Source organism: Drosophila ficusphila, unplaced genomic scaffold (genome assembly GCF_018152265.1).
Source record: "Drosophila ficusphila isolate 14025-0441.05 unplaced genomic scaffold, ASM1815226v1 contig_470, whole genome shotgun sequence".
Taxonomy (NCBI): Eukaryota; Metazoa; Arthropoda; class Insecta; order Diptera; family Drosophilidae; genus Drosophila; species Drosophila ficusphila.
In genome coordinates, this window is record NW_025064389.1 from 102,931 (window position 1) to 127,365 (window position 24,435).

The following is a 24,435-nucleotide window of genomic DNA, read 5'->3' on the forward strand; positions in this document are numbered from 1 at the left end:
ATCAAAATCAGAATTTGTTTCGCTATTTCTTCGAGACCTGCATCGGACTCATTACCATGCCGGTGCCAAGGTAATGGTATCACTTTTAAAACAGCAGATATGGCTAATCAATGCGCGAGAAGCATGCACGAATGTTGTCCGTAGCTGTGTCCACTGTTTCAAATACAAACCAGTGCTAATGAGTCAGATAACGGGCAATTTGCCAGCCGATAGGGTCAAGATGGCACGCTTTTTTTTGGTTAGCGGGGTAGATTTTTGCGGACCATTTTATGTGTCACTAAAAATGGGCGGTAAACTCCCTATTAAGATTTATGTTGACGTTTTCGTGTGCTTTTCGTCAAAGGCTGTTCACCTTGAGCTCGTTGTAGATTTATTCACTGACAGCTTTTTATCCGTTTTTAAAAGAACCAAATTGTACAAAAGCTTATCAGTTAAATCACAAACAACTCGGCTATGCTCAAGCTTGAGTAAAACTGATAAGCTTTTCTGTTCGTGGCTATGCTAAGTTGTATGCTGCTCAGGGAGAATAGTAGCCGATCGATGCTTAAAGCTGCTGGCTGCAAATAAAGTTTGGAAAGTTTTGAAAGGTAATCTTCATCTTTTTGGAAATTTCCCAGCCGCTAGTCGCCAGTCTTTTCTACTTTAAGATTTTAAACGTAAATTTTCCGGGAAAACTCTTCCGGATTTTTAACTAATCTTGTATTTAAGAAGATAACGGTCTATCCGGTCCATCACCACAATAAAATCCTGGACTTCGAAAGTAGAAACTTAGTCGCTGAGTGCCCAGGACGAAACCTCAATATCGAGTACTGCAAGACGACGGTCGGCGCTACCTTCTGCAGAGAACTTCAGAACGGCACTTGCGCCGTCGCGCACTGCTCCACACTACCATGCCATCTGGATCCAATCACTGTGTTGGATCACGGCACTCTCATAGTGAACGAGGTCAACATGACCATAACCGACGACCAAGGGCGGGACCAAAAAATATCTGGGACCTACCTGGTAACCTATTCCGACAAAATAAACCTTAACGGAACTTGGTTCGTAAATCAGCTGGGAAGTTCGATGAAAAAACCCGCTGTGTCGGCCACGGTCTTGTGGTCAACATCACGAAACACCAAAACCGACTGAGTCTTCCGTAATGATTTTGAGCAACTTGCACTGCATTGGGACCTTTAGAGAAGAACTTACCTTGCGTTCCTCCTTCAGCTACTCGCTCGCCCTACTCGCCTGCTTCCTACTGTGCTCTACCGTTTGGCTTGGCTTCCATCTCCTAAAAACCAGACGTCACGGCGAACCAGGAAATGACGTAGAATTAGCAGGTCACCGGGACGTCGACCACTTAAAAGAGGGAGAAGTTAACACACCCAGTACCCACGGCGGAAAATTTTCGAGTTGCAGCCCGTATCCGGTGGCTAACACACGTAAAAGGGAACTGCCGACTCGACACTCTAGAGTTCATCGCCCGGAGTTCGGCCAGAAACGCTCACGCATCAAGTGACCGTCGCTGGCCAAATACCAAGTGCTGACCCGGCGCTTTAGCGGCAGCGCTGGGAGCACTCGCTCAGCAAATGATCGCCAGTGGCCAGATACCAAGTGCTGACCCGGCACTTTGGCGACAGCGCTGCAACCAGGTAAAGGCCTCGAGCTGGGATCAGACCTTCAAGTAAGTCTTAATTACACTCCGTGAGCTCACGCAAAACAAAATTGTAATCAACTTGTAATCAATCCAAATTTTCCCTTACTCTAAAGAGTTTAGGATCAATAAATATTATAAAAACTTGAACCAAACACTTCTTAATAACTTGCACAAAGTCTAAAACTCAGGATTGGCTTCCTTTTATTAGATTTCGGCTTCTATTGTATCAGAGCGAAGTGTGTATCTCATGGAATTGTGCCGCGCTCGCCGACAAAGTGTCTGCCACAACATTGAACTGACCATAATATCTTTATTACTATGAAGGTTAGCTCTTAATATCCTTATGTCCCTAGGGATGGATTTTGCCAGTGGCAGCACTCGTTCGAACTTATTAACAGAACATCCGAAGCTCTGATTCCGCTGACTGACCTAATACGCCAGGTCCATGGCAGGCAGAATTTTCGAAACCTTCGGGTGAAATTCCCACATGTCCTATGAAAATTGTTACTTTCGAAAGCTCTTCCCGCTCAACTTATTCATGAAAATCGAAGGGTTTTCCACTTAGTCTTGCGCAGCTTATTATTGTCTCTGCTTTCCCGGATTTTCGCCGGCTTTGTCCTTCATTTGGGGTTTGGTTTTCGTTCTTGGTGAGTTTTTGCCTTCTTTGATGGCTTATCCTATTAGCGTATTTTATGCTGGCGATGTTAACGGCAAGGTTACTAACTCATCTCATTTCCACCAGTTGAAAACCAAGAAAGTCATTTATTTTAAAGCCCCTTTTGTAACCAGTCGTCGTTCAACGTTTTGACTTTGAGGTTTTTTCTCCGGGTACCGCACAAATGTGTGACAAGTGACATGTTTAAGATTTACACTTTCTGACTGATGTTATAGTTGCCGTTAATAATCATTGTTTGTAGAAGATCGTGTGAAGAGTGAGTTGCTGCTATTGATATGTCTCTTTTACTTAAGCATTAAAGTATAGTATACCTATATTATTCTTCTACGTAAAATTATAATTTGAAAATAAAGTTAATATTTTAAGAAATAAGAATTTTCTTGCTTAAATAATTCAGTAAAAATAAAATACTTACCAAAGCTATGCACATTAGAACTTGTAAAGTAAACATTCCAAATGATAAGAATGCCAGAGTTGTAAGCGCAATGTCTGCTATATCCTTGAAGCTTATTTCTTTCTTTTGCCTTGATGAATCGGTTAAGGGATTAAGGCGCTCTAAAAGTCCGCCATCATGAGAAGTAAGATCTCTTTGATAGCTTTCGTATCCTTTAGAAAAAAAGCAAAACACTTTTAAATTTGCTCTATTATAAAAATTTTCACTTACCGTTTTTACTATTTTGGTTTGCAATATTATCAATAAAATCTCTGGAAATTACTTTCGACATCACTTCGTCTAAAGGCTCAATCTATTAAATAGTGCCTTTATAAGATTGTACTTATGCGATTAAATCTGACCTGACCTACCATGTTATTATTATTTGGGAGGTGAAATCCTTCATAAGCATATCCAGTTACGTCTCCATAATCATATTCATTGTCGGAAAAGGTATACGGCTGAATTAGATCTGATGATTGCTTATAAAACTTATTATCGACGTCATGGGTTGATTTACTTATTCTTTTAAGATTTTTCTGGATAGCTTCTGAATCTACAATACTGTTGTATTAAACCATTAATTAATTCAAATTCATTTGTTACATTTAATACAATACGAGTATTTTAGGTTAAAGGTTTTAAAGGCAATATTTGTGTTTTTTCCGGTGAAATTAGTAATTTAATTTTATTAAGTTTAATGACTATTGTTGTTCAACTTTTTAAGAGTAGGGGAGCATGGGGCATTGTCGACACTTTTTTTTCAAAGTCGTTTTTTCATAGTGAAAATATATTTTTTGATAATGTAATGCATATCGTTGTATTCGAAAAAGATCTGGCTAATAACATTCAAAAAGTTTTTTGGTCTATTGTCAAGGGGGTGAGTGTGGTAACCAAAAATCTGAAGTGTTGTCAAATTCAGAAATTGAAAAATCGCGGGGGTAAAGTCGACACCCCCCTGGGGCAAAGTCGACACATACCTGAAACTCGAAGAAAATGAACACAAAATCATAAGGTATCAATATTTATTCGTCAATAAGTAAAATGTTTACAAAATACAGCCATCTACCCATCACTTCCTTTTCAGCCAATCAATTAATGTTCCTCGGGGAATGTCTTACTTTTCAGCTGCCTTTTTTGCAGCTAAGCCTTCCGATCGTACTGCGTGGATGGCCGTTTTGATATTTTCCACGCTTACGGGAACCGTTTTCCTTTTATAATTGCGTACCATTGGGTGGCAAACATGGCAAAGTTGATCAAAATTCTTCAACGCATTCAATTTTGTTCAGTACACAAAGGCAAACCCGCTTTAATGTCGGTGTCGACTTTACCCCACATACATAGTGTCGACAATGCCCCACACGACATTTTTGCAAACAAGTTACATAAAAATCATGATAACTTAACAAAATTGTATGACGAGTGTCATTTATATCTTCTGTGAACTCTACTGAATAAAGCCAACATACCTTGATAACTCTTCGCAATGCACAATTCTCAAAAAACCAAACTTCACACGATCGGAAAATTTTACTTTTGTGTGCCAAAAACACATGTGGCGTAATAACAAATTTTCCATAACTCAGAATGCCACCAAACTTCGTTGGTAATGTGGGGCTCTTAGGATCTACATTCGGTAAAAAAATTACGTCGATATGACTGTGTGTCGACTTTACCCCACTGTCGACAATGCCCCATGCTCCCCTATTAACAAACAAGAAAGGAAGCTGGCTTCGGCAAGCCGAAGCTTATATACCCTTGCAGTCATTAAATATGTCATACAAAATACATAAAGGCTAAACAACATCGAAGCTATGACGATTCTTCTATTAATTTTCCATATTGTTCATATGACAGCTATATGATATTGTCGTCCGATTTTGATGAAATTTAATTTGAAACTGAAGACTTATTAGAGAACTCTATATTCCAAAAATCATGATTGTCTGATGAAAAACAACGAGGTAAACATTTTATTTCCGTTATTTCTATATAGATTTTTCGATCTTTTCTATGGCAGCTTTATGATATAGTACTCTGATTTTTATGAAATTTTTTCTCGATTTGATAGTACAGTAGAATCCGCTTGTAGGGACAAGAGCGTTTTCTTGCCGGGGGGTGTGTTTTGGGCGGTGTGATTAAGTCGATTTAGCGATTTTAATTAAATAAAAACACGGGTTGCAAATTGCGTGTGCTCCAAACGATCGAATTTTTTAATAATGCCATTTTCGTGCCGGCGCAGCGGCCGACTCGTGGTGAATGCAAGAATGCAAGAGTACAAACAATGCAAAAATGGTGAATACAAAGAATGTAGAGATAATACGCGGGAGATTTAAATACATTTCAAAGGTTTATCGAAACTAATATAAGTTTTAATAGAGGTGTTTCTGCGATGACCCAACATCCCGGCCCCATTGAAATTACAGTCGTGAATTTCAACAGACAGGTAATAGTGCCAGCTTATGTATGGGACGCCTGATGATGCCCTTAGATGTGCGAACGTCAGCCACTCTAACACGACGATCCTTGCCTGACGTAGTAGCTTCAACTCGACCCATTATCCAGCGTTGTGGAACCACGTTGTCTGCATGGACGATGACCATGCTTCCAATGGCCACGTTATCCATTGCCTTGCTCCAGCTCGATCGCATCTGCAGCTCTGCTACGTACTCGTGGACCCATCGCTGCCAAAAATGTTGCTTTATTGCGCTGACTTTTCTCCAACGCTCCAAGTTGTCGATGTTTTCGCCTTCAGAAGGGTCTTGAAGGGTAGGATCGCTTCAATGTCGATAAGATCTGTGCTGAGTTCTTCGAAGGTTAGGCGCGCGTTTATGATAGAACGTTTTAATAGTCCCTTCGCACTCTTCACGGCGGCCTCCCATAGTCCTCCGAAATGTGGAGCCCTGGGGGGTATAAATCGAAAGTTTATAAATTCGTTTGAGCAAAAGGATGAAATAGCTGATTTAGTTTCGGTTTTAAACAAAAAATCGTGGAGAGCCTTTAATTTGTTACAAGCCCCAACAAAATGTGTGGCATTGTCACAAAATATATCGGTTGGTAGTCCGCGTCTTCCAATCATGCGTTTTAGGGCCGCTATAAATGCCTCCGTTGAAAGGTCCGAAACCAACTCGATATGAACGGCCTTTGACGCAAAGCATACGAATATGCATATATAACCCTTTGTTGGGCCCTTTCCTCTTATGCGCATGTATGGTCCTCTTACGTGCAAATGGTCTTGAAACTGTTAGACGCTCCACCGGAAGATTTCCCATAATTTGTCGCTGCAGCTGTGGCTTATAACGAACGCAATGTATGCACGATCTAACAACGCGTCTGGCTGCATCTCGAGCATTTATAATCCAGAAACTAAGACGAATGATAGCAACTAGTGCCTTTGGACCCGCGTGATAATTTGTGATGTGAAGATGCTTGATATAGCGCCGAACGAACTCGTCCTTGCTGCTGAGCAAGATTGGGTGTATTTGGGATTCTGGCAGATTCGATTGTTGTAGCTTGCCACCGACCTTCATTAGCGCAAATCCATCTATGGTGCTCCTGCGAAAATGACTGCCCTTGTAGATTCCAAATAATGCAGTGGAATGCTCGATTCAGCTCTGTTGGCGACGGACAGGTTGTATCGAATGATGCTTTTTTTCGTGATCTATATGCGAACCGAAGCATCCATGCTACGATGCGAAGGCAACGAAGATGAGAGCTAGTGTTTTCGACTAAGTTGAGCAAGGGATTGTCATATATTTTTGCCACGAATGCTGCCTCATTCGCTTCTCACATGAGACTACTTCGGGATCTATCTGAACTCGTTTGTCCTTTGGCCAGTAATCCATTGGTTGTTGTAGATAAGAGGGCCCAGTGAACCAAATTGAGTCGGATAGTTCTAAGGGCGTGCATCCTCTGGATACCATATCCGCCGGATTAACCTTTGTCGGAACGTATCGCCAAGTACAATCAGCAGACAACTCCTGTATCTCGGATACACGGTTTCCTACAAATATTGATAATGTAGCAGAGTGCTGTCCTAGCCAATATAGAACGATTTGCGAATCAGACCATAGAAATATTTTGTACCGATGATTTGTGAGGATTCCACGGATTCTTGCGATCAGCTTCACCAAAAGATGTGCCCCTGCCAATTCCAATTTTGGCAAAGACAGTTTTCGTGTCGGAGCCACTCTGCCCTTTGATGTAAGCAATCTCACAACAACCTTGCCATTCGAATCGATCGTGCGTGTGTAGACACAGCAGCCATAGGCACGTATCGAGGCATCGCTAAATCCATGAAGTTCGAATCATTTCTCGTTTGGCTGTAAGCAATATCGCGGCACTGGGAGCCTTTCAAGTGACGATAACGATTCGATGAATGATTTCCACCCATGTTCGATGTTTTGTGGAACCGATTCATCCCAGTTCAGCTTCATCAACCATAATTCCTGTAATAAGATCTTTGCTGTTATGATGACCGGCGAAATCAATCCCAGAGGGTCGAAGAGTGATGACGAAATCGATAGTATGGCGCGTTTAGTCACCGAGACTGCCTTTTTAGGTGTGAAGAAATACTTCATCCCTTTGGTTCCAATTCATACCCAGCGTAGTTGCGACTGCAGTGTCTTCGATGTTCAGAGGTTTCAAGTTATGGTCGTCCACGAATTCCTTGTGATTTGAGTACCATTTCCTTAGCTCGAAACCACCTCTGTTCAAAATGTCAGTAACTTCGCGTTTAATTCGCCTAAGTCCGTCTAAGGTATTATGACCACAAAGAAAATCGTCCACATAAAATGATGACTTCAACGCTTCTGAACCAGCCTTATTATTTGCGCCGTACAAGTCGGCAAGATAGACCATGCTGCGAATGGCAAGATAGGACGCTGACGCTGCACCGTAGGTGACGGTGTTCAATTGATACGTCTTTAGCTCCTTTTCTGGTGAGTCTCTCCAAAGAATATATTGAAATTTGCGATGTGGCGAATCAATTAAGACCTGTCTAAACATCTTAACAACATCGGCAGTCATGGCATATTTGAAGGTTCGAAAACGAATAAGCAATGTACACAGATCACTCTGTATTGTTGGTCCCACCATAAGTAGGTCATTCAACGATACTCCAGTAGAAGTCTTACATGACGCGTCGGAAACAACTCTCAATTTAGTTGTGGTACTACTTGGTTTGAAAACGCAATGGTGTGGAATATAGAAGTGAGGCTCATCTAACCTGGGTTTAGGCACCAGTGTTAAATGGTTGAGCTCTTCGTACTCTCGCATAAAGTCCACGTACGCAGCCTTGACTTCAAACGACGCTCAAGAGTTTCAAATCTGCGATGAGCTGTGTCGTAGGACTTGCCCAACATTGAAGGACTATCCTTAAACGGCAATTGTGCGACTACTCTACCATTCGACTCCTGATGTACTGTTTTCAGAAAGGCTTGCTCACAACTACAATGTTCGGGGGAGACCCTGTCCACCTTTTCCACTTCATCTAACTGCCAAAGTCTTTCCAGGTTTTTGTTTATTGATTCCTCTAATGTAAGAGAAAAACAGTGCGCTGTTGTCGGGCTGACTCGTTTACAGCGACCAGTGACCACCCATCCAAACAAGGTTTTTTGTAAGGTAGGAAGCCTAGGACCAAGTTTGATTTGTCCGACTGAAATTACGTCGAAAAATGCTTCAGTTCCTATCAGCAAATCTATTGGACGAGTTTTATAGAATGTATCGTCTGCTAGTGGAGTATTTCGAGGCCAGTTCCAAGATGAGGTGTCAATATTCGCAAAATTCAAGCGAAAGTTCAAAATTGTTAAGCAGAGACTTAATTGCTGTTGTTGCTAATTGTAGTATCCGAGTTTGGCTGTCCCCGATGCTACAGATATTTATATTGCTGTTACTCCGTGGTAACCGAAGGGCTTGAGCGAAATTATCGACCAACTCTATAACTACCGTTTGCATCCCTTACCAAGACCATGGCCGTGGCCAAGATGACTTGGTCTTGTGAATAGCCTATATGAGTGTGAGAAACAACGTCAACACTGGCTGGTGGTTCCGAGCGGGTTTGCTGAGCTAAATTTGTACTCTCACGATGAAGCAGGGTGTGATGTGATCGAGAGCACAAACGACATTTCTGGCTAGAAGGACACTTGGACAGATGAAGTCCCTTGCCTAAGCAGTTTAGACAGAGAAATTGTCCTTTAGCTGCCTCATACCGCTGCAGGGCTGTAAGAGCCTTGAATTGAGGGCAGATAAATATTTTATGATTAACATCGGAACAATAGAGGCAGATTTGAGTGGTACAATTAAAGCTGGCCCCTAAACGTTGTCCTTGTTGATAGCGATTTTTACCGCCACTAACTGCATGGTGCGCCGTCGTACTAGCTTCGGTCTGGTCGGACGTTTCCAGGTATTTACAATACCTATCAATTAATGCTATACACTCACTCCATTTGGGTAAGCCCGTAAAGCTTAATGACTCATTCCATTTCTTCTTGGTGAGCGGATCAACTTTCTGCATTATGATTGAAATTAGCATGGCCTGAGCAATTTCAGAGTCAGAGCCCAGTGACCACAGCGAATTATATAGGGCGGCTGCATTATCTATTAGGCTACGTAGTTGGTTGCTATTTGGTTTAGTAACGGCTGGCAGGTTGAACAAGGATGATATACTATCTAAAAATACCAGAGTGGGGTTATCGTAGCGCTCCTTAAGGCGCTCGAGAGCCTTTGGGTAATTATCGGGAGTAATTTGAAAGGCCTTAACGGTCTCTAAAGCTGCTCCAGACAAGCAACTGATAAGCTGATTGAATTTTTCAATATTCGATAAGCCTGCATGTTGATCTATTATCTGCTTCAACGATGTAATGAAGTTTTTATAGCCAGCGTTATTTCCGTCAAATTTGGGGAGCTTGACTCTAGGTAGGTTCATTGACGATACAAGGGAATTTTAGGGTGCCTTTTCGAATACAGTGGAGTTCTGAAAATCTTCTCCAAGCTGCTCTTTAATCCCAACTTTTAGTGAGACATATAAATCTTCAAGCTCACCGCGCGATGAATCCGAAGGGTGAAGCTCCTCTATTTTGGTTTGGACCGCCATCAGCTGTTTGAAGTATGCCTCCAAGATTCCAAGCCAGCAGTTTAACTGACCCGTAGACATATCCGACGAATGTTCATCCTCGTCTGTACCCTGTAGTTTGCTACCGATCCGAGAAATATTCCTACGAATGTTTACACGCTGCTGTTTTAGTTGATCGAGACCCATATTGTTGCAATAGAATTTTTCCGCTTGTTGTAGCGAAACAAAATAGACAAGGTACTTTGAAGTACTGTGGCGACGAAATATAATACAATACTTATTGGTTATCCAGCGAAGTTCCAATTGGGTGCTATAGGTTCCAGCGACAAGTTCCAGGTTTGTGTGCGAGTGAATATTTCCAATAAAACCAACTGCAAACGAACGGCGTATGTTTCCAGGCAGCTTCCAGCGAGGCGAAGATCAACGGTAAATGGCATGTGCGAAGCGACGACAAAAGGGAATGACGATTTAGCAATCCAACGACGAAAAATCAAAATTAAGTGAAATTAATCACACAGCTCCACGTTGTGCGCCAAAATGTAGCGAAAGAGCGTTTTCTTGCCGGGGGTGTGTTTTGGGCGGTGTGATTAAGTCGATTTAGCGATTTTGATTAAATAAAAACACGGGTTGCAAATTGCGTGTGCTCCAAACGATCGAATTTTTTAGTAATGCCATTTTCGTGCCGGCGCATGGTCGACTCGTGGTGAATGCAAGAATACAAAGAATGCAAAAATGGTGAATACAAAGAATGTAGAGATAACACGCGGGAGATTTAAATACATTTCAAAGGTTTATCGAAACTAATATAAGTTTTAATAGAGGTGTTTCTGCGATGACCCAACACCGCTTATAGCGACTTTCAAGGAACCGACGATTTTTCGTCGTTATACCCGGAAGACGCACTAAGCAGAAGGATTTAAGTGTATAAGTCTGTCTGGGGACCAATCAAGCCATCGAGTTTTCGTCGCAATACCCGGACGGACACTATAAGCGGAGTCGTTATAACAGGATTCTACTGTATTTAAAAAACTTGATGTTCCAAAAATCATGCTCGTGGGATTAAAAACAACGACGTTATATTTTTTTTTCCATTATTTATATATATATTTTTTGATCTCTCCTATGGGAGCTATATGATAGAGTTATCCGATTTTGATCAAATTTAATCCGAAATTCTATAGTAGTTAGAAAAAGCCATCTTGAAGAAATCAAGTCGATCTAATCAAAAACAGCTGCCTGAGAATTTTTTATTTCTATCTTTCGTATGGGAGCTATCTGATATAGTCGGCCGATCCGGCCCGTTCCGACTTATGTACTGCGTGCAATAACTAACTATGGAAAAGTTTCAGCAAGATAGCTTCAAAACTGAGAGACTAGTTTGCGCGGAAACGGACAGACGGACAGACGGTCCGACGGACAGACGTACATACATATTTCGACTCAGATGGTGATGCTGATGAAGAATATATATACTTTATGGGGTCTGAGACATTCCTTCACTGCGTTGCAAACTTCTGACTGAAATTATAATACCCTTTTGCTCTGCAAGGGTATAAAAAGGTTTCGGTCCGAGCGCAACCGAACCCATTCACGAACCCATAAATCGGTCGTTCTTTGAGACTTTTCGTAAAGAGTCAGGAGAAGACTGTTATTAGCAGACAACGAGAAACGGTCGACTGTTATTTGCGAGCTCTGGTTTCAGCAGCTATTTTCAGGACCGCCATTTTGAAAAATAAATTAAAAAAAAAAAAATTTTAAATAATTTCATGTATATATTTTCATGTGTAAAAAAAATGAATACTCAACATTTTTTGTTATAACAAAAAAAGGAATTGAAAAAAAGGACGTTTTTTAGAGGAACTTGGCCTCAAATTCGATAGTAGTTAAAAAAAAAAACAATCTGGAAGAAATCAAGTTGATATGATTAACAAGAAAGGAAGCTAGCTTCGGCAAGCCGAAGCTCATATGCCCTTGCCGTCTTTAAATATGTCTAAGAAAATGCATCGAATCTTTGACGATTTCTATATTGTTCATATGACAGCTATATAATATAGTCGTCCGATTTCGATGAAATTTAATTTGTAACTCAAGTCTTATTGGAAAACTCTATATTCCAAACATCATGATTGTCTGATGAAAAACAACGAGGTAATCATTTTATTTTCGTTATTTCTATATAGATTTTTCGATCTTTTCTATGACAGCTATATGATATAGTTCTCCGATTTTTATGAAACTTTTCTTAATATGAGAGTTGTTTAACTTGATATTCAAAAATCATTCTCGTGGGATAAAAAACAACGATGTTATTAATTTATTTCCATTAATATATATACATTTTTCGATCTGTCCTATGGCAGCTATATGATAGAGTTATCTGATTTTGATAAAGTTCAATCCGAAATTCCATAGCAATTAGAAAATGTCATCTGGAAGAAATCAAGTCGATCCGATCAAAAACAGCTGCCTGAGAATTTTTTATTTCGTTCTCTCGTGTTGGAGCTATCCGATATAGTCGGCCGACCCGGCACGTTCCGACTTATATACTGCGTGCAATAACTACACACCTTTTGGTAAAGTTTCAGCAAGATAGCTTTAAATTTGAGAGACTAGTTCGAAGAGAAACGGACAGACGGACAGACGGGCAGAGAGACAGACAGACAGATTTGGATTCTGATCGTGATGCTAATCAAGAATATATTGGGTTTTCCAGCCCCAATAACTCGATAACCGTACGTCGCAGAAAAAAATCTATAGGAAGTAAAAATTTCATCCTTCCTTCTTCTTTGCAAAACTTTCGTGAAATAATTTTTTTAAACAATTTTTCACCACAAAAAGTTCAAATGTTTATAACAAATTAATTTTTCTCCAACTTGGACAATTTTGATTTTTTTTTTTTTTATCACAATAAATCCTTTAAATTCTTCTGATGAACATACTAAAATTTCAGAATTTCAGAAAATCACTGCGTTGCAAACTTCTGACTGAAATTATAATACCCTTTGCTCTGCAAGGGTATAACAATTCATTATAGCATATTGTAAACAGTCAGTGTGACTATTTTTTTAAGGATCTACAAAAACTAAGCCTCAGAATCCTTAAAGGGAGTCAAGAAGCCCAACGACGGTCACGTCTACATAAGCTGAGACTGCCAAGCTGAGATCCCGAGGGTACAAGGCAAGTTATAGGGTGCGTCTACGAGTCTCAAAATCGACGAAGTTGGTGGAGTCTTGGCAGTGGATGTTGTGCGAAAGGTACCCGGACTCGGTTCACATGAAAGAGTGAGGACCTGCTGAGGGCCAGGCCGACGAAGATCCAGTGAAGTTGTGCGAAAGGTACCCGGTGTCGGTCCACACGAGAGTGAGGACCTGCCGAGGGCCAGGCCGACGAAGTCCCGACCGAACTCCGGGGTGGAGCGAAGAGTGGTGACTGCAGGCATCACTGCTTAGCCCCGCTAGGGAGGTTCTGCTTAACATCCTCCAAGTTGTGAGAGACTCGTAGCGAGCCTAGTACGCGACCGGTGCTCGAAAGTCTCGGCAAAGCAGAGGACGCAGGACAGGCGTGCCGCCGAAGGAGTCGACGCGGGAGCCATTGCCGGCGTCAACGAGGGCGATTTAGTCGCCAGACAGCAGAGCGACAGAAGCAAACATTATATTGTAAATCTACGATCAATAAACCCATCCTATAATTCTAATTCTAACCTCACTTCACGGTACAATAAATTTAGTGGGTCGAACACACAAACTCAGCTGAGCTAGCCGCGCGTTTTACATAGCGAGCAGAAAGTTAAAAAGCAGTTCGTTACATCTGGCGCCCAAGCGTGATACTCGCAGCAAAGAAACCAGAAACAAGATTTAGAATGGGGAAGTCGTGGTTGTATAACCTTAAAAAGGACGATTTCCCGGCAATCGCAAGCGCCCTAGGCATCGAGCTAGATGGCCTTGTAACGGAGATGAGACGGACACTGGCCGAATTCATCGACTACTCCGAAAATGATTCAGACGCGCTGGCAATTCTGGCGGGCCTGGAAAAGGATTACGCCAAGTACCCGTCGGTCGGCCTAAAAGTCACCGAAACCGAGGGCCTGGTGCGCAGCCTGGACGTGAGCAGCATGCAGAACGCCGGCAGGAGCAGCAGGAGGGAGTGGAACTTCCGCTACGACGGGAATGAGAAGCCCCTGGAGTTCCTCGAACAAATGGAGTGGTTAGACATAAACCAAATTTCGAGGGCGATGCCGGAACTCCTTCAGGGCAGAGCCCTCAAATGGTTCATCGCCAACAACAGGTTCTGGGAGACCTGGGGCGGATTTATCCAGAGCTTCCAGGAGTTCTTCTTGCCCAGGGGATTTATGTCAAAACTCGCAGATCAGGTCAGGCAGAGGAAGCAAGGCTACGGTAAAAGCTTCAAAGACTACATGGAAGACATGCAGACCTTGATGCGACCCCTGGGCTTGAGCAAGGACGAGATCTTGAAGCGGATAAAAGAAAACAGCACTCCGGCTGTTTATCCGCCCCTACAGGTGCCAGAACCTGGACGCCCTGATGGTAGAGGGAGCGGTTCGAACAAGCAAACGTCCCAAAAGCCCGATACCATGCGCCGGCCATAAGGAGGGAGCCAGCAGCAACGTGCAGGCACTGTCAGGAGGAGCCCGACAAGCGTTACGCACGGCCGGGATACGTGAGCAATCCATGCCAAGCATGCCGGAAAAAGCCACAAGAGTCAGTGGGTGCAAAGGAGGAGGCTATCGCCGATATGGACGCGGAGAGTGAGGATGAACATCCCTCGCCCTCCCAGGAGGTGGCACAAGAGCCCCTCCTAGAAGATATCGACGAGAAGGAGGCCGACGTCACCCTGACGGAAGGCAATGAAGGGGAATTCCCGCCCCGGCTAGCTCTCATTCAGGAGCCTTGGTGCAATCAGGGCATTAAAGGCCTGTACACCAAGGAATCAAAGGTAATATGCGACCAACGGGGTGCACACCCAAGAGCATGCATATTAATAAGGAAAGATGTCAATTATAATATCTTTTCAGAGTTCCTAAGCAGTGAATGTGTCGCGGTAACGCTGAGCGGCACAGGAAAGTTACCAGCGATCGCCATAGCATCGGCGTATTTTGCTGGGGATGCAGCATGCCCACCACCGGAAATCATCGGACTCGTGGATTGCTGCAGGAGGAAGAAGTTACCCCTAATCATAGTATGTGACGCCAATGCACATCACGTGATATGGGGAAGCACCGACGTCAACAACAGAGGTGAGCGGCTAATAGAGTTTATTGTAAATAGTAACCTAGTAATCGGTAATCGGGTCCACACCGACATTCATTACTAGAGTAAGAGAGGAGGTCCTAGACATAACTCTGATGAGCAGGTCTCTAGGACCACTTATCAAGAACTGGCATGTGTCGCCAGAGGAATCAATGTCGGATTACCGAATCATTAGATTTGAAGTAGACTTCAACACCGGACAGTTGCCCTCTTGGCAGACGGAAAGCAGATAGAGACGCCCCATGGTGGAATGACAACCTGGAACGGCTCCGAATCTCCACCCGCCGACTCTTTAACAGAGCAAAAACGAGCGAGGATAACTGGAGACAATACAAACAAAGCCTGACGCTCTACAACAAAGAGATCAGGAAGGCCAAACGGAAGAACTACAGAGACTTCTGTGAGGCAATCAGCACTGCCCATGAAGGGGCAAGATTGCACAAGGCTATGGCCAAAGTTGCACCAGAAAGTAACATAGCCCTGAGGAAATGTGACAACTCTTACACTTCCGACGACAAGGATAAACTAGCTTTACTCTTTAAAACACACTTCCCCGGGAGCTCACCCCTGGCAGAAGATACGTCCAACCCAATGGAGGCATCGTCCACTCCAAGACACTTCAGACCAAGCGCAGAGAACTGGGCAATTGCCAAGTCTCTAGTCTCTCGGAGAGACTTAAATGGGCAAGTGGGACCTTCCAACCATTTAAGTCACCTGGTCTAGATGGTATCTCTCCATCATTCCTGCACAGGGACTGGATTTACTCCTAACCCGCTTAAGGAGACTGATGATAAGCAGCATAGCAATTGGACACATCCCAAATGCGTGGCGTAGAGCTAGGGTGGTCTTCATCCCCAAAGCAGGGAAGAAAGACATCACCAACCCTAAGTCCTTCAGACCTATCAGCTTAACTTCGTTTTGCCTTAAAACGTTGGAAAAGCTGGTAGACTACCATATTCTTAAGGACTGTCCGCTGCAACCCACGCAGCACGCATACAGGGCAGGTCGTTCAACAGACACTGCACTGTACCAACTTTGTCACACTCTTGAAGAGTTAGTGGACAACAAAGAAGTTGCAATCTGCGCCTTTCTGGATATAGAGGGAGCCTTTGACAATGCGTCGCATGATGCTGTCTTAGCGGCCCTCGCCAGAAGGAATATAGACGCGACAACAAGAAGGTGGATTGGAGCCTTGTTAAGCTCCAGGCAGGCAATGGCGACCATTGGCAACAGCACAATGACCGTTGCCACAAGCAGAGGATGTCCGCAAGGTGGTGTCTCCTTTACTATGGAGCCTACTAGTAGATGAACTACTAAAGAAACTCACCGACAGAGGAATACAATGTCAGGGCTATGCCGATGACATAGTAATAGTAGCCAAAGGGAAATTTGAAGAAACGCTTTGCGATATTGTCCAACTCGGACTCAAGATAACGCTCGACTGGTGCAGGGAAGTTGGGCTTAACCTCAACCTCGCAAAAACAGTCATTGTTCCTTTTACAAAGAAGTACAAACTAAAGAAGATGAGACAAATCATGCTACTAGGTACTCCCGTAGCAATAAGCCGGGAAGTTAAGTACCTCGGAGTTACCTTCGACAGGAGGCTAACGTTTGCAACCCATATGCAAAAGACAGTGGATAAGTGCCTCAGGGCTCTCTTCACCTGACGGAAAATTGCAGGGAAATCTTGGGGGACCTCACCCCAAATTATCAGATGGTTATACCTTATAATTGTGAGGCCAATACTCACATATGGTTCAGTAGCCTGGGGTAAAAGAGCTAGGCTCGTTACCGCACAGAAACAGCTCCAAAGGCTGCAAAGACTGGCATGCATATGTATGACAGGAGCAATGAGAACCTGTCCCACTGCGGCACTGAAAGTTCTCATGGAACTTACTCCGCTACACTGCGTAGTAGAGTTACAGCGGAAGGCCACCCTACTAAGAATCACTTCTGCTCATCTGAGCAACAAGAAAGAATGGACCACCATGAAGGAAGTACACCCCATGGCGAGTCACACTATAGCATGGTATACGGACGGGTCTTTAACACACCAAGGCACTGGCCTTGGAGTAGTAGGACCACGAATCAAACACCAGCATATTCCAAGCTGAAGTTTGCGCCATAGGACGGTGTGCAGAGCTCAATATGAAGCGTGGGTACACAAACAAGGACATTGCGATCCTCTCGGACAGTCGAGCGGCAATTACTGCACTATACAGCAATAGAATCACCTCGAAGCTGGTACGAGAAGTAAGAACAAAGCTGAACCTTCTGGGCAGCAACCACAGGCTGTCATTAAGATGGATTCCAGGACACAAAGACATATCCGGGAATGAACAAGCCGACAGGCTAGCAAAACTAGGGGCGGAACGACCCCTTATAGGACCCGAGCCTTACTGTGGCATATGCAGACACACAGTCAAAGATTACCTAAGAACGGAAGAGGTACATATGAGGCAAGCCTGCTGGGTAGACACCACAGGCCAAAGACAAGCCAAAACCCTCATCGTCAATTATGACATGAAGAGGTTTAAAAAACTTATACTACTAGGGAAGAGATCACTTAGGATAGTTACCGGCTTACTAACCGGACACTGCAAACTAAGGAGACACCTATTTAATATAGGGATTACAAACAGAAAAACATGCAGATTCTGTGATAGCGAGGATGAAAACTCCCTACACATTATGTCAGATTGCCCAGCACTAAGTAGCCTGAGGAGCAGAACCCTCGGGTCCAGGTTCCTTACACTTGGGACCTCTGGAAGCATCGACCCGATAAAGCTCCTTAACCTTATCGAAGGAGCCGGGTTGATGGGTGAGCTCTAAGCTCAGATAGGGGGTACAATAGATCCAGTTGGGTCGAGGTAACCTTTGGTGGGAAAGCTGCAGGCCGTCGGCAAGGTCGTGCCTACGAGAAGGCAGGTGTGCATGGCAGACGGAAGATGCGGGAGCATCCAAAGACAGCTGGAAATAGTGGTTGGTCTCGGGACGAGAAAAGTTTGGATGCAACTACTAATCCTCCCAAGGGTGATAGACGCCCTAGTGCTGGGATTGGATTTCCTCACAAAAAGCGGAGCGGAGTTAAAATGTGCAGGACTCGAGGTGGCGATACCAGCAAGGAAGCGCAGACAAGGAATGCTGGAAGAAAGACTGTCGGTGGCAGTTGTACAAACGCCGGAACAGTTTTCGGAAGAGGACATCGCCAAATTCCTGAAGGATTAGCTGAAGGCTCGGGAAGAGTCAAGCGGAGCATCAAACATAGCCGTCCACAAGATCGCGATGAAGGATGACCAGCCAGTGAAGCAGCGGTACTACCCAAAGAACCCCAAAATGCAGGGAGAGATAACAAAAAGGTAGACGACCTGCTAGAAAAAGGATGCATCGAGCCTACAAGAAGCCCGTACAGCTCTCCAATCGTCATGGTGAAAAAGATGACGTGAAAATGGAGGCTGTGCGTAGATTTCATACAAATCAACGCCAAGTCGGTAAAGGATGCGTACCCGATGCCTATGATCAATTACATCCTGGATCAATTAAGGGAGGCACGATATATCAGCAGCCTGGACTTAAAGGATGGATACTGGCAAATACCGCTGGAGGAGAAAAGCAGGCAGTATACCGCTTTCACCGTCCCAGGAAAGGGATTCTTCCAATGGAAAGTGATGCCATTCGGGCTGCACTCAGCGTCGGCAACGTTCCAAAGGGCGCTCGATCAGGTCATAGGGCCTGACATGATGTCCCACGCCTTTGCGTATCAGGACGATATAATCGTCATCGGACGGACGCTGGAGGAGCACAAAAGAAACCTTAGGGAAGTGTTCCGAAGATTGCGGGCAGCAAACCTGAAGGTGAACGTGGACAAGTGCAAATTCTTTAGGAAGGAGCTGCAGAACTTGGGGCATCGCATCACGGACCAAGGAATTGGAACTTATCCGGAGAAGGTAGCGGCGATAGCGTTGCTGGAGCCCCCAGCTAACGTTAAGGAGCTGAGGCAATACTTAGGAGTGGCATCGTGGAACCGACGCTTCGTACCCGACTTCGCCACGCTAGTCCAGCCACTAAATACCCTACTTCGGAAAAAGGTGAAATGGAAATGGACCGATGACCACCAGAAGGCATTCGAGGCAGTCAAGGCCAGACTGGTCGCAGACCAAATCCCAGACTTAACGAAAACATTCATCCTGCAGACAGATGCCAGCGACTACGGGCTTGGCGCCATACTCACCCAGCAGTCAGATCAAGACGAGAGAGTAATTTCATATTCAAGTCGCTCCCTAAATGGAGTGGAAAGAAATTACTCTGCAACGGAAAAAGAATGCTTGGCGATTGTGTGGGCCATCAGGAAGTTGCGACCGTACCTGGAGGGATATCATTTTAAAGTCATCACGGATCATATGACACTGAAATGGCTCAACAGTATAGAGAGCCCGTCAGGAAGGATTGCGTGATGAGCGCTGGAACTCCAGCAGTATAACTTTGAAATATCCTACCGGAAAGGCCAGCTCAATGTCGCGGAGGACGCCCTGTCGATACAGCCATTGCCAGCGGAATGCCGCCGAAAGAAAACAGCAAAGGCAGTCCCGAAGACTACGGAACAGGAACGCGATTGGATAGCGGAGATGAGAAGCAAGGTGGCGCAGAACCCGCAGAAATACCCAAACTACATGCGATCAGATGTATTGCCACATACCCCACAGAGCGGGGAACGAGGACGTGGTCGCATGGAAGTTATACATGCCCAGCGGAGCAAAAAAGCGGGCAATAGCAGAAAACCATGACGCACCAGCCGGTCACTTGTGCAGCAGGAAGACAATAGCAAGAGTTTGCTGCGAGGTACCACTGGCCGGGCATGCACAGGGACGTCAGAGCCTATGTACGTGGCTGGGAGAGCTGCATAAAGTACAAGGCGAACCAGCTGCAGGCGGCAGGCAAAACGTGGCACCGATTTCGTCGGGCCACTGCCGCGGTCAAAAGACGGAAATGCAATGCTGCTCGTGCTGGTGGACCGATTTTCGAAGTGGACCGAATTGGTTCCGATGCGGGAGGCGACCACAGAATCACTGCAGAAGGCGATAAGGGAGAGAATCGTCTCAAGGTATGGCGTCCCTAAAATCCTAATTACGGACAACGTGGTTGCAATTTACCAGTAGGGCGTTTAAGAAATTTCTTGAAGAATTGGGTGTGCGACACCAATTCACTGCGCCATACACGTCCCAGGAAAACCCGAAAGAGAGGGCGAACAGAACAGTAAAGACCAAAAACAGGGCCGACCAGAGGACCTGGGACGATAAATGGCCATAACTACAGCTGGCGGTGAATACCAGTGTGGCGGAGTCCACCGGGTACTCGCCAGCGTTCGTCACCCAGGGTCGAGAACCCAGGCTTCCAAAAGCTCTTTTCGACGAGCACACAATCGGGACGGGAAAGGCGACACAAACACCAAAGGAAAACGCACAGAAACTTTCGGAAATTTTTGAAGTCGTCAGGCGTAACATGGAGAAGGCAGCGTGGGATCAGGCACGACACTATAACCTGCGGAGGTGGCCATGGACGCCGAGGATTGGCGACAAGGTCTGGGCCAAGGAGCACCACCTGTCCAAAGCAGTGGACGGCTTCGCGACGAAATTGGCTCCCAGATATGACGGTAATTTGCAATTTAAGGCACAGCCAGAGGGCTCACGTTAGCGAGCTGAAGCCGATCACAACCGAGGGGAAAGAATAATGGAGACCGTCATACTGGGGGAGTTAACATACCCCTAGTTAACATACCCCTCTCACTGGCCACAGGATAACAGCAGACCCGGCAACCCTAGTGCTGATGGACAACAACAAATCGCCAACATGCCAGAACTCTGACGAACACACACATTCTCGTGTACTTCTAATTACCTTGTAATAAAGAATCACTTTTATTTTGTACTCCGGACAACACGGTCGTTTTCTTTACAAGCTTCTTTTCCAGCGTTTTCCAGGGCGAAATTCGCTAATGGGAGACACCCTTCTACTCGGTCACAAGACTGTGACTGGCGCAGCCGGACTACGAACAAGGGATTAACAATGACCACTACGCTTATCGTTCCAATTTCTTGAGGTGAGTCAACAGGTGACAGCGGTTGTGGTAAAAAAAAAGTGTGTGCGTACAAAGTACACATGTCAGAAGTGAAACTTCTTTGGCGAACTAATTTATCAGTCTTGTCAATATTTATACAAATCTAAAACTTTAGATTTCCGAGACTTAAAGAAAGGGAAAAAGGAAGATATGTTAGTATTTTAATTGTCATTAAAATATTAAAAGTGTTAAAAATTAATATAAATTATAAATTTAGTTTTTAAATTTATTTCTTCAATATTTACACTATTCGACACGTTTCCTATGAGTATTGTTTTTTAAAAACAAGAAAATAAGCTAGCTTCCGCTTGCCGAATACCCTTGCAGTCATCAAATATGTCAAACAAAATGCATAAAGGCTGAACAACAACGAAGCTAGGACGATTTTGCTATTCATTATACCCTTGCAGAGCAAAGGGTACTATAATTTTGGCCAGGAGTTTGCAACGCAGTGAAGGAGACACCTCAGACCCCATAAAGTATATAAATTCTTGATCAGCATCACGATCTGAATCGAAATATGTCTGTGAGTCTGTCCGTCTGTCCTCCTGTCCGTTTCTGCCTAAACTAGTCTCTCAGTTTTAAAGCTATCTTGCTGAAACTTTCCCAAAAGGTGTGTAGTTATTGCACGCAGTATATAAGTCGGAACGGGCCGGATCGGCCGACTATTTCGGATAGCTCCCATACGAGAGAATGAAATAAAAAATGCTCACGCCGTTGTTTTTAAAAAGACAAGCATAAGTTTTGAAATTCATCATTTTCTAACTACTCTTGAATTACTTATTAAATTTCATCAAAATCGGACAACTATATCATATAGCTGCCATACGAACAATAGTCGAAAATATGGAAAATTAAAAGATAAATCGTCATAGTTTCGATGTTGTTTAGCCCTTATGCATTTTGTTGGACATATTTTATGACTGCAAGGGTATATAAGCTTCGGCTTTCCGAAGCTAGCTTCTTTTCTTGTTTTCCATATTTTTATACCCTTGCTGAGCAAAAGGGTATTATAATTTCAGTCAGAAGTTTGCAACGCAGTGAAGGAGACACCTCAGACCCCATAAAGTATATAAATTCTTGATCAGCATCACGATCTGAATCGAAATATGTCTGTGAGTCTGTCCGTCTGTCCTCCTGTCCGTTTCTGCCTAAACTAGTCTCTCAGTTTTAAAGCTATCTCGCTGAAACTTTCACAAAAGGTGTGCAGTTATTGCACGCAGTATATAAGTCGGAACGAGCCGGATCGGCCGACTATATCGGATAGCTCCCATACAAGAGAATGAAATAAAAAATTCTTACTCCGTTGTTTTTGATCAGATCGACTTGATTCCTTCCAGATGGCGTTTTCTAACTGCTATTGAATTTCGTATTAAATTTTATCAAAATCGGATAACTCTATCATATAGCTGCCATAGGAGAGATCAAAAAATATACATATAAATAATGAAAAAAAAATTATAATGTGGTGGTTTTTAATGCCATGAGCATGATTTTTTGGAACATCAAGTTTTTTAATTCCTCTTAAATCGAGAAAAAAATTTCATAAAAATCGTAGTACTCCGATTCATATAGCTGCCATAGGAGAGATCGAAAAATCTATATATAAATAACGGAAATAAAATGATACCATCGTTGTTTTTCATCAGACAATCATGCTTTTTGAAATAAAGAATTTTCTAATGAGTCTTGAGTTACAATTTAAATTTCATCAAAATCGGACGACTATATCATATAGCTGTCATATGAACAATTTGGAAAATTAATAGAAAAATCGTCATAGCTTCGATGCCGTTAAGCTTTTATGTATTTTGTTTGACATATATATATAGTTGTCCGATTTTGATCAAATTTAATTCGTAAATCAAGAGTCGTGGAAAAACTTTATATTCCAAAAATCATGCTTATCCGTTGAAAAACAACGACGTTATAATTTTTTTCCACTATTTATATATATATTTTTCGATCTTTTGTATGGCAGCTATATGAAAGAGTTATCCGTTATTGATAAAATTTTATCCGAAATTCAATAGTAGTTAGAAAACTCCATCTTGAAGAAATCAAGCCGATCTGATCAAAAACAACAGCATGAGAATTTTTTGTTTCACTCTCTCGTATGGGAGCTATCAGATATAGTCGACCGGTCCTGCCCGTTCCGACTTATGTATATACTGCTTGAGATAACTACACACCTTTTGGGAAAGTTTTAGCAAGATAGCTTTAAAACTGAGAGACTAGTTTACATAGGAACAGACAGACGCACAGACGTACATTCGTATTTCGATTCTGATCGTGATGCTGATCAAGAATATGTATGTATACTTTATTGGGTCTAAGGTGTCTCCTTCACTGCGTTGCAAACTTCTGACAGAAATTATAATACCCTTTGCTCTGCAAGAGTATAATAATATAGTAAAAACATCTGAGAAGACAATAAATTCTTTCCGGTAAAGTTTTTCGCTTGAAAAACATGGCAATGTTCTAAAAACGGGTTGTCTCGCAGCTATTTTAACAAATAACAAGGTAGCATTTTTAAAAAAGAATAAATTTCCTAGCCCATTTTTAGCAAAAGCCCCTAAAGCGCAACTTTAACAGTTATAAGTTTAAATCTGGAACTTTTATAGTTATCATTAATTTACAATGATTTTGTATAAATTTATATTGAGGTCAGGTATTTTTACTATTAACAAAAAGTCACGAGGAATTTAATTTAATATTCAACATCTGAGATTTTACTATATTATTTTTAAACAAGAAAAGAAGCTTATGTATATACCCTTGCAGTCATCAAATACATACATATGTATGTATTTACATATGTCGAACAAAATACAACATCGAAGCTGACGATTTTCCTATTAATTTTCCATATTTTCGACTATTGTTTATATGGCAGCTATATGACATGGTTATACGATTTCGATAAAATTTAATTCGTAATTCAAGAGTGGTTAGAAAACTCTATGTTCCAAAAATTATGCTTCTCTGATGAAAAAAAATGGTTAAGAATTAAGGTCCCAATCAAAAATAGTTAATGCATAGTTAAGCTGTAATAAGCTAATACATCAATTAAAATGTTAATATCTGTATGCAACCTGTTCAATTAGAATTTCTTTTGACACTCACACCTTTCACCCTTTTTTTCTACTGCTGTAAATTAATTCGTTTTGGCACAGAAAGGATTTCGGCTTAAAAATCGTCTTCTTGCTCAAGTAAGCATACATACATAC

General features: G+C 43.0%; 1 protein-coding gene across 1 annotated transcript in view; it reads left to right on the plus strand.

Annotated features, from left to right (window-relative positions):
- LOC108096141 overlaps positions 1-24,435 on the plus strand; it is a 127,144-nt gene that overhangs the window by 89,033 nt on the left and 13,676 nt on the right. The window lies entirely within an intron of this gene.